This window comes from Brassica napus, chromosome A3 (genome assembly GCF_020379485.1).
Source record: "Brassica napus cultivar Da-Ae chromosome A3, Da-Ae, whole genome shotgun sequence".
Lineage (NCBI taxonomy): Eukaryota > Viridiplantae > Streptophyta > Magnoliopsida > Brassicales > Brassicaceae > Brassica > Brassica napus.
In genome coordinates this window covers 34,743,830-34,755,297 of record NC_063436.1, presented here as the reverse complement: position 1 = coordinate 34,755,297, position 11,468 = coordinate 34,743,830, and the positions used below count along the sequence as shown (strand labels likewise).

General features: G+C 43.2%; 2 non-coding genes across 2 annotated transcripts; one reads left to right on the top strand and one right to left on the bottom strand.

Annotated features, from left to right (window-relative positions):
* Positions 1-1,121: 1,121 nt before the first annotated feature.
* On the top strand, positions 1,122-1,227 carry LOC125607752. The gene has a single exon (XR_007338822.1). It is a non-coding gene; the product is annotated as a small nucleolar RNA R71 (small nucleolar RNA).
* Positions 1,228-6,268: 5,041 nt separating this feature from the next.
* On the bottom strand, positions 6,269-6,375 carry LOC125607775. The gene has a single exon (XR_007338845.1). It is a non-coding gene; the product is annotated as a small nucleolar RNA R71 (small nucleolar RNA).
* Between the last annotated feature and the right edge of the window lie 5,093 nt (positions 6,376-11,468).

Genomic DNA, 11,468 nt, shown 5'->3' with positions numbered 1-11,468 from the left:
TTATCGATTGAGGGTAACCGCACTCGGTATGTCAGAGGTGCCTGTCGATCGATGGGAGGTGTGTTGTGACGATCGACGTCGGACTCACTCTGTCGATCGATGGTTGAGTTAACCGATCGATCGATTTTTTCATAGAAAGGGGAGGGTGGGTGAGGATGCTTAGCTGCGAATTCTTCATGAGTTAGAATTCGAACCGCATTGCATTCAGTCGAATCGGCAGACGACGTCGATCGATGTCTGGAGTAATCCGTCCATCGATCTTCATCATGGTATGTCGATCGATGCGAGTTCATCGACATCGGTCGACACCATTGGGATCCGCCGAGACTCATGGAGCTTTCGACTTCGAAATCCCTTCCTCAAGGTTTTCATTTCTCACCACTTGCCAGAATTCATCATCTATGATGGCATTTACGTGGTATTTCCCTTTGTCGGCTCCTGCTTCTCTAGCAAAAGCTTCTTGCCTCTTAATAGTCTCGCCCGTCTGAATTACTTGGGTTTCAAGTTTTCTCACCTGAGTCCCTAAGGTCTCGATTTTGGTGTTCAGATTGTTGTAGGCAGAGTCTATCTTACCGTTGAAATCCACGGTGATTTGTTGTTGTCCCAACAGTACTCGATCAAGCATTTCTTCGATCTGGCTTTCCTGAGTTTTGGGTGGTGGATTTTGATAGTAAGAGTTCGAGTAGCTCTTGCTGTTGTTGAAGGGTTTTTGAAATTGTGAACTTTGGTTACTTCTTTGGCCATTTCTAAAGAAGTTTCTGTTTCCGCCCTGGTTTCCAAATTTTTGGAATCCGGTACCTCCGATGTAGTTCACATCTTCTTCTCCTTCGGTATCTGCTACTTCTCCTTCAGCTGAACATACTTGCTTCCTAAGAAGTTCGTGCACCACATCTAACTTAGCTCTTACTTCGTCCATCTGTTCCTTCCCGATAGAGGCTACAGACTTCTTCCGTTCAGAGTCAGTGTTTTTGGTGCTGCTGCTGTTAGCAAGGTTTTCGATAAGTCTCACAGCTTCCAACGGATTCCGAGTAGTGAAGTTTCCTTCACTCGCCGTATCAAGAGCCATTTGATACTGTAAGGCGAGACCTCGGAAGAAAGTGCTTAGCAGCTGCACTTCATTAAATCCGTGGTGTGGACAGTCTCGCTGGAAAAACCTAAATCTAATCCACGCATCTTTGAAGGACTCTCCAGCCTTCTGCGAGAATGTGGAAATTTTGTTCCGAAGTTCTTCAGCACGCGCCTCATCGAAGAAGTTTCGTAAGAAAGCATTCTTGATGTCGCTCCAGGATGTTAAAGATCATGTGGGTTGCTGCCTAAGCCAGTGCATCGCTTCTCCATTCAGCGTGTATCTGAAGAGCTTGCACAGCAGGTAATCTTCGGGGACTCCTTCCATTCAAATTGCAGCGATTAGATCCTCGAACCGTTCCAAATGGTCCATAGGATGCTCGTGCGGTAACCCAGAGTAGGGTATCTGCGACACGAGAGTGTAGTATTAAGGCTTCAGCTCGAGATTCTACTTCTGGATCTCCGGAAGTCGAATCGCTGATCTGTTGGAATAGTACTCATCTGGGCGATTATAGTCGGCCAGTGGTTTCGATCGAGCCTCCTCATCTACAGGTTGAGGAGCTTATGTAGCATCAGCATCAGGGATTATAGTTCCCTGAGCATCTATTTTATGACCTGTTGCATTACGCAGATGACCGGCCTGGTCATACAGGTTTCCGTTCTCATCCTGAGTTAGAATAATAATGTTTACCATTTTTGACGACACGTTATCGATCGACGTACATGGTGTAGTATCGATCGTCGTCGGACGACTGGGATCGATCGACGATGACGGTCTGGTGTCGGTCGACGGTTGGTTGTGCGTATCGATCGACGACGAAGTGGTTGCGTCGAGCGATGTGGAACGTTGACCTCTACGGATGGTGCGTTTCAAATGAGCAGGATCGTCTGAGAACAGCAAGTCTTTCTCCTTGTTGCTTCTGGTACCGCTGGGCATGCACCTGAAAAGACAAGAAAAAGGAAGATTATTAGATAAGGGGGTAAAGAAAAGAATAAGAACTAATAAAACTAAATCTAATGGCGATCAAAGCTCCCCGGCAACGGCGCCAAATTTGATACCACTCAAATTACCCTAAGGAGTGTTACTCTCATCAAAAGAGGTTCAGATGTAGTACTTAGGGATCGAGTCCACAAGGAGCTAGGGAACAATTAAATCTAGTGTTTATTAATTCTAAAGGTTGTAAAGTTTTAAATAAAATAGCAATAGTAACTAGCGAGTAAATGATAAATGTAACTTAGGTTGGAAATGATATTAGATGCAGGGCCACTATTCATGTGTTGGAGATTATAATTTCTATAGATGCCTAACTGTTGCATGCATGATATATTAGAGCTCATTCGCTTAACTCAGTGATCAGCTGTCGCATGTACCACTGGTTAACAGACTAGATCTTGTGTCTCACCGGTTAGATGCAGACACAAGAGAGTGTCGATCGATAGTCTATTAAGACGTCGACCGATACACTTTTGCCAACATCGATCGATTGTCAGTTGAGGACATCGATCGATGGGTTCTAGCCAGGCCTATGCGCGAGTATGAAAATGCTCTACTAAGATTCTAAATTGGCGGTTAGCCCTCTCTAGCAATCCTAATATGATAGATAGATGTCAGGATGAGATAACAAGGGTGCTTGAATATGCAATCCTATGATCATGTTCTAGTTAGCTAGGCTAAAAGAAGAAATGAGTACAAATCTATCATGAATATCACAACAAGGCAGATCTATAGTTTGGGGCTAATCCCACAAACCTATCTGAACCCTGGATCTAACAGTTGAACTACTCAGACATAGCAGAGCAATTCATATCAATGGATAAATAGAAACTCATAGAATAGATGATAAGGAAATGAAACAAGGAGTTCCAATCACAAGTGATCTTCTCTCCCAAATGAAACTTGTAACAAAACTAGGTCTAGAAAAGAAAAAGCTCTCCTGCCGACAAACACTAGGCAGTATATATTCTACTAGGTTAAAAACTCGTCAGGGCATTTTGGTAATTTGGCTTGACCTTGGTTTTTAAGTCTGCTGAATCCAAAATTTCGCGTCTGGTGTCTCGACATCGATCGACGGTACATGTGTACATCGATCGATATTGATTTTCATCTGTCGAGGCATTTCCTGATATCGATCGTCAGCACTGATGCGTATCGATCGATTATTCTTCCTCTCGTCGACCTCTAAGTGGTCAGCTCGGGTGAAATGTCCTTTATGCTCCAAAATGGTCCAAAGTCATAGCTTTACTCCGAAATGCACCTGAACCTGAAAACATACCTAGAAGAGTAGAAAACATAGATATATATAGTAAAATAGTAATATACCATGGATAAAAATGGGTCAAATCCAGGGTATATCACATTTTCCAAACTTTGACAATCACGACCATTATGTCTTTGCTAGTCACAACCATAACGGCTCAAGATCCTCAATCTTGATCTGATGAAATATACAACCAAAATCATCCCCAATGACTTACTTAACTCACTGCTTGAAACTGACCTTTGATCTGCACCGGTTGAAAAATAAACGGTCTGCATGACTTGGTTAACTTCTTCAGCAATAATAGCTTCTTTAATATTCACGTCATACTCTAACATCTCCTCGAAGCTTTGAAACTCCATGGTCTTTTATCTACTCCAAAATTCTTGGCTAAGTTTCGAAAGATTTTTCGTATGATCTTTTGCTTATTCTCCAAACCATAATCGATGAATCCAATTCACTCGGCCACGTATCTTGATGCTTGTGTAGAAAATACTACTTCTTGAACTCATGAAATCTGTCCAACTCGAACTCAACTCTCTGAAGTAATTCTTGACTCTCGACCAACAACTCATAGCGTTCATCTCCAAATAGCTTGCTGCCAAATCCTTCTTGTAATTCTCTGAACAAAGGCCACGTGAATATTCTGCTCTGAGTGTTGGATCCCAAATCTGCCTCAAGCCAAAGTATACTTCGAACGGTTTAGTCCTTCTTCAGTATCTTATGGTCCCAACTTCTTCTTCTTTGCATCATAAGCTTCATGATATTCCGTTGCAAACAGAATGCTTCTGGTGCTTCCATCATCTTGTAATACAATCAAACCATCTCTTCCTCTAACGCTAAGCTTGAAACAAATGATGAAGAAATCATGCTTGTATGGCTCTGGTGCTTATACATCTTAGCATGAGCTGGTTAGCCTTGAGAAACCGGAATAATAAGTGCATCTAAGTGATCATGTGTAGTCGAATCGCTCTGAACTGGATCACAAACAACACCCACCTTGACATCGATAACACACGAGTCCGGAGATGTATTCGATGTATAAACTTTATCCCATATATCTCTCTGAAGAATTGGTATCCCCCACTAGAACTCAAAAGAACGGCAGGAAGGCATGAGGTTACTGATTCCTAACAAGACGGTAGTGAACCCCACCATAAGGTTAGCAAACTGGAGCCTGATGATAGTAACATCGGTAAGTACGGTCCACCCGTTCAAGCTTGTCTCGGTGCTTCTGCTATGAAAAATCACTGTTAGGTAACTACCCACGACTATCTATCCTAAAATGAAGGAACCAACCAGCATATCCTAGTTATTCTTGCGACTCATTTTGACTCGAAAAACGTTTGAAACAAGTCTCATTCTAGCATCGTATAACCATGGTCTGATACCACCTTTGTGACACCCCCGATCATAGTTGACCGGAAATGATAGGGTTGATGTTCCTCGATGGTCGATCCGAGGTTCTCAGAATACTTTCGATCGCCTTAGACCAACAACCAAAGAACACCAACACTCCTATCAGATATCACTCTAGGCTTTTCAACCCGAAGAAGCAATACCCGATAGTTAGTGTGGGAACCGAAATTCGCACTGTCGATTTACGTTTAAATTAGGAAACTAAGAAAACCCTCATTTCCTTGAGGTCCCGGATCTCTGCGAGAGCCAACGACAATTGATCGAAAATATATGTGGAAATCGTGAAAAGGTAACAAACGAGTTTAGAGAAAACAGTAGATCTTATTTCGAATCCGCGTAAGAGCATTGCGATTATTACAAGAGATCATAAAAGCTTTGGCTGCAAAGGCTGTCAGTGAGTTACTTAGTTCTAGCGGCCTAAAAGCTCAAACCTAGTTGAGTCGCAGCTCGATAACAAAAGACGAAAAAGATACGTAAAAGGTTTTTGATTGATTTTGGACTGAACCTTGTTAAAGGCTGACTACGTACCCCTTTCGAGGATCAAGCCGAACGTAGTTCAATTGATAGAGCTGGACAAGAGACCGAACTGCCTGGGCGAGTTCGTCTAGTAATTGAGTGCCAGTCATAGAAACCAAACTTGTCGAGAATAAAGCCTAAAGTTTCTAAGTGCAGAGAATTCCGAACTGCCTGGGCGAGTTCGTCTAGTAATACCCCCCTTTCTAACATAATCTTTTTCTTGTCATTTCAGGTGCATGCCCAGCGGTACCAGAAGCAACAAGGAGAAAGACTTGCTGTTCTCAGACGATCCTGCTCATTTGGAACGCACCATCCGTATAGGTCAACGTTCCACATCGCTCGATGCAACAACTTCGTCGTCGATCGATACTCACAACCAACCATCGACCGACACCAGACCTTCATCGTCGATCGATCCTAATCGTTCGACAACGATCGATATTACACCGCGTACGTCGATCGATACCGTGTCGTCAAAAATGGTAAACGTTATTATTCTAACACAGGATGAGAACGGAAACCTGTATGACCAGGATGGTCATCTGCGTAATGCAACAGGTCAGGAAATTTACGCTCAGGGGACTGTAATCCCTGATGCTGATGCTACAGGAGCTGCTCAACCTGTAGACGAGGACGCTCGATCGAAACCACTGGCCGACTACAATCGCCTAGATGAGTACTATTCCAACAGATCAGCTATTCGACTTCCGGAGATCCAGAAGCAGAATTTCGAGCTGAAGCCTTAATACTACACTCTCGTGTCGCAGAAACCCTACTCTGGGTTACCGCACGAGCATCCTATGGACCATCTAGAGCGGTTCGAGGATTTAATCGCTGCTATTCAGATGGAAGGAGTCCCCGAAGATTACCTGCTGTGCAAGTTTTTCAGATACACGCTGAATGGAGAAGCGATGCACTGGCTTAGGCAGCTACCCACAGGATCCTTAACATCCTGGGCCGACATCAAGAATGCTTTCTTACGAAACTTCTTCGATGAGGCGCGCGCTGAGGAACTTCGAAACAAAAATTCCACATTCTCGCAGGAGGCTGGAGAGTCCTTCAAAGATGCGTGGATTAGATTTAGGTTCTTCCAGCGAGACTGTCCACACCACGGATTTAACGAAGTGCAGCTGCTAAGCACTTTCTTCCGAGGTCTCGCCTTACAGTATCAAATGGCTCTTAATACGGCGAGTGAAGGAAACTTCACTACTCAGAATCCGTTAAAAGCTGTGAGACTTATCAAAAACCTTGCTAACAGCAGCAGCACCAAAAAAACTGACTCTGAACAGAAGAAGTCTGTAGCCTCTATCGGGAAGGAACAGATGGACGAAGTAAGAGCTAAGTTAGATGTGGTGCACGAGCTTCTTAGGAAGCAATTCTGTTTAGCTGAAGGAGAAGTAGCAGATACGGAAGGAGAAGAAAATGTGAACTACATCGGAGGTACCGAATTCCAGAAATTTGGAAACCAGGGCGGAAACATAAACTTCTTTGGAAATGGTCAAAGAAGTAATCAGAGTTCACAATTTCAAAAACCCTTCAACAACAGCAAAAGCTACTCGAACTCCTACTGCCAGAATCCACCACCCCAGACTCAGGAAAGCAAGATCGAAGAAATGCTTGATCGAGTATTGTTGGGACAACAACAAATCACCGTAGATTTCAACGGTAAAATAGACTCCGCCTACAACAATCTGAACACCAAAATCGAGACCTTAGGGACTCAGGTGAGAAAATTTGAAACGCAAGTGATTCAGACTGGCGAAACTTTAAAGAGGCAAGAAGCTTTCGCTAGAGAGGCAGGAGCTGACAAAGGAAAACACCACGTAAATGCCATCATAGATGATGATTTCTGACAAGTGGTGAGACATGAAAAGCTTGAGGAATGAGATTTCGAAATCGAAAGCTCCATGAGTCTCGGCGGATCCCAATGGTGTCGACCGATGTCGATGAACTCGCATCGATCGACAGACCATGACGAAGATCGATGGACGGATTACTCCAGTCATCGATCAACGACGTCCGCTAAATCGACAAAATGCAATGCAGTTCGAATTCTAACTCATGAGGAATTTGCAGTTAAGCATCCTCACCCACCCTCCCCTTTCTTTGATAAAATCGATCGATCGGTTGACCCAACCATCGATCGACAGAGTGAGTCCGACGTCGATCGTCACAACACACCTCCCATCGATCGACAAGCACCTCTGACATACCGAGTGGGGTTACCCTCAATCGATAATGACTATATCAACGCACTAAAACCACCACCTAAACCATTAGATAGCCCACCCGAACCAAAACCCAACCCTTTAAATAGTTCACCAGAACCAGTTCAAGAAGATCAGGAAACTGAAGGGAGAAGGTTAAGGAAAAGAAAGGAGAAAATTCCTAAGAACCTTAAGAGGGAAGCTAACGATAAGGAGATGGATGGTTTCACTAAAAGAATCCTCAGAATCCCAATCGAAAAACCTTTTGATGAAGCTTACTTCACACACAGGTTATGGATGTTCTTCAGAGAAACAAAGGTAACTGAGGAAGACATTAGGAGAATGTTTCATCAAGTCAGAGAGAAGATGAGACACAGGATCACATTGTCGAAGAAGAGTGATCCTGGGAAGTTCACAATACCATGCGTAGTCAAGGGTGTTGAATTTCCCCATTCAATGTGTGACACAGGAGCATCAGTTAGTATCCTCCCTAGGATCATGGCAGACCATCTTGGTTTGACCATCGAACCTTCAACAGAATCCTTCACCTTCGTGGATCTTTCAGAAAAACGATCAGGAGGTATCATAAGAGATCTGGAGGTACAGATTGGTAATGCCCTTGTCCTGGTAGATTTTCATGTCCTGGACATCAAACTTAAATGGAACTCTTCACTTCTGCTTGTAAGATCTTTCCTAGCTACAGTAGGAGCTGTATGTGACATGCACAAAAACAAATTGTGTCTGACGCAGACAGACCCCAACATCCACTACGACCCTATCCGACCTAAGAGAAAAAATATTAATTCTGTGGATTACGAAAAAGAACTTGGCTTCATTGGCGCATGCCATTGTGGAGCAGAGTACGAATCAGAGTATGAAACAGAGTATTCGGAATCGATCGACACCAACACCTTTCCATCGATCGATTCCAATGAGTCAACGGTGACCGATGACCGCAACAACACGTCGCTCGACGTTGATCAGCCGGTTGACCATTTCGCTCTACCTAATCATTGTTACCTACACTTTGCCTTCTAGCCTCCAAGCAAGAGAGGACGTGATGATTATTCCATAGGCAGTTGGGCAGACAGTGGTTTCCATGAAAGTTTTGCAGTTGACACTGTAATTACTTCACCTAACGAGGAACATACAGAGGAATACGATGAGGATTATTGGAAGGAACGTGCAATAGAAATGTCTTTGCAGGATGAAAGATTTGAAACACATAAGTTCACCAACATGTTTCCATCATCGTTCGACAAAGTGCACTCCATATCGGTCGATACCCACCCTCGTCCAGCAAAACAACCGCTCACATCGATCGACACCCATACAGGAACATCGATCGATATTCGCACCACAGCAAAAATCCAAGAGCAGGAGAATATTCCCTCTCCAACTAGGTTTATAGATACCTATTTAAAACATTTTGCACCCCTGAAACCACATCCACACACCAGAGCAGACACACAAGTAGAAAAGATGAACACTCTTCCATCTACATCAACAGGAAAATCCATGAAGAGCAATCATCTCAAGAACACAAGTTTTTGCAGAAATTATTATGCCCTCGATCGATGCATCTGTATCAACATCGATCGATACTACTCTTAAACCTAATCTTTCTATTTCTAAATGAATGATAATGCAAACATTGATTATGGTTTTCTAACACCTGGTGAATTTGGTATTTTCAGGGACCCAGATGGCAACGCACGTGCAATAGATGGAAGGATGTACGGAGCCAGAAAGTTCACTTGGGAACGAAGGGACGAGGATGGAGTCTACAGAGATGAGTGTGGACACGCACGAGGCGTAGCTGGTGAGATGATACCTGTCACAAAGGATGACATCAGGAAATTACTGGAAAGTGCATCTCTTTTTGAAGAGAGCCACATCTGTCTTCCAGAACAAGCCACTTCCTTCACACTCACAAGACTGGCACCAAAACTCTACACCAAAGATGAAATCAACGAGATGGTGACTGGTATTTGTGGAGCTCAGGAAAAACTGGGAGAGGAGCTCAAATCATTGGTAGAAGATACACATCAACCTTTGGATAGAGGCTACAATGAGCTTTTCAGAAGTCTGGTAGAAATGAGGACAGAAATTGAGAGTTTACGACAGCAACTTGAGAAGGAAGCCACGACCTCAGCATCGATCGATGCATCACATGCACCATCGATCGACGTCAGTCTTCCGACAGCCCAGATCCCTGCAGAACCTCAATGTTCAGCAGAACACAAGGATGAATGGGAAGTCTCATACATCAACACGAGGATAAACGACATGTACTACCCTCTCAACAACAACGTGGACTGGCTGACAACTAAAATCGAGCTACTACAGTAAGATCTGGACACCATTCGCAAGAAGGACCAACAACCAGCCACATCGATCGACTTGTGTACTATCACATCGCTCGACGCTAAGATCTCAGCCATGGATGATAGGCTGCAGACTTACGAGGACATGCATGACCGCTTCGTATCACCAGTCATGCTATATTTAAACAAATTGTCTAGTCAAATACTTCATGCCCAAAGGGATATTGATAAAATTACTAATCAAAATTTTTTGCAGGCAAACTCATTTTCGATCGACAGGCTACGAGGACCATAGATTGATGGCAAGAATCCTGTGGAGTTACTTCCTTACACAGCAGCAGAGGTTGACAAGATCACATCCTAGATCTACACTACTATAGACACCATGGAAGAACGACTTGACAAACGCTGCGATGACATCTACTTTCCATTCGACAACAGAATCGGTGGACTAGACAGCCACACAGAATAGCTACAGAAAGAAGTCAAAGCCATTCAGAGGCAACTCGCAGCTCAACACCAGATATCAGCATCGGTCGACAGGAAGCGAGCGAAATCGCTCGATAAATCGCCGAGATCAACCGATGAACACTTAATCGCATCGATCGACGCCGAGTCTACACCAGCCGGTGAGCAGCTGATACAAAAAACGATAGAGTCAATGCACGAGGAACTGACAGAACTTTCAGCATACGCCTATGACAACATAGGCTGGCAGCAGGTCAGCATTGACAACATTCAAGATAAGCTACAGAACATCTCCAATGTACTTAAGAAGATGGATGACAAATGGACAAGAAATGATGAGGCCAAAAGAAGTTTCATTGCATCTTGGTCCAGAATGTGCAGAGATGACGTGGATGCTTGTTTTCCAACAAGCATCTGTTTATCCACCAAATAGCCAATCACTACCACTGTCAAGCTAAATGACTATAACCAAGCGCTGAGTGGGAGGCAACCCACTATTAGGTATTTTATTTTGGTTTTATTAGCTAGCATTTATTTACTTTCGTTTTATTTCTTTCAGATTTAGGAGACCCAAGTAGGAGGACCTGAATATCGACCGCCGACGAGACGTCGACATCGCTCGACATAGACAAACACACCACATCGATCGATATCTAATCCGGTCAGATGTATCTTCCTTACTTGTTACATTCCGTACCTATGAATTATTCCATCATAACTCCGACTGAGTTACACTGGGACAGTGTAGTTTAAGTCTCGGGGGAGATTTACTAATATAATTTATTTTATTCTTATATAAAAGGAATTTTAATAAATTATGCTTAGCTATTGAAAATGAAACTATGATCTTATATTGATTTAAACTAGAATATCTAACCAATCTTTAGCACCATTTTAGATTTACTGATTGCATATAGCACTATAGATGCTAAAGCAGATCAACCTATCAACTACACACTTGCCTTGACCTTATGAAGTAACCAAAGCTGATTTCTAACACTAAACCTGACATAACCGCTTCTCTTGGGACTTGGTATACATGGGATCGGATTCTTCAGACAGGTCTGGAAGGTAACGCATTGTGTAGATTATTTATCACATTTTCTCTCTCTAAATTTCGACCCTAGATTAGTTAGTGATTTATATTTCAGTTCTATCCCATTAAAAAAATAATAATAATAAGATCTATTGCTTACTTAGGATGAGCC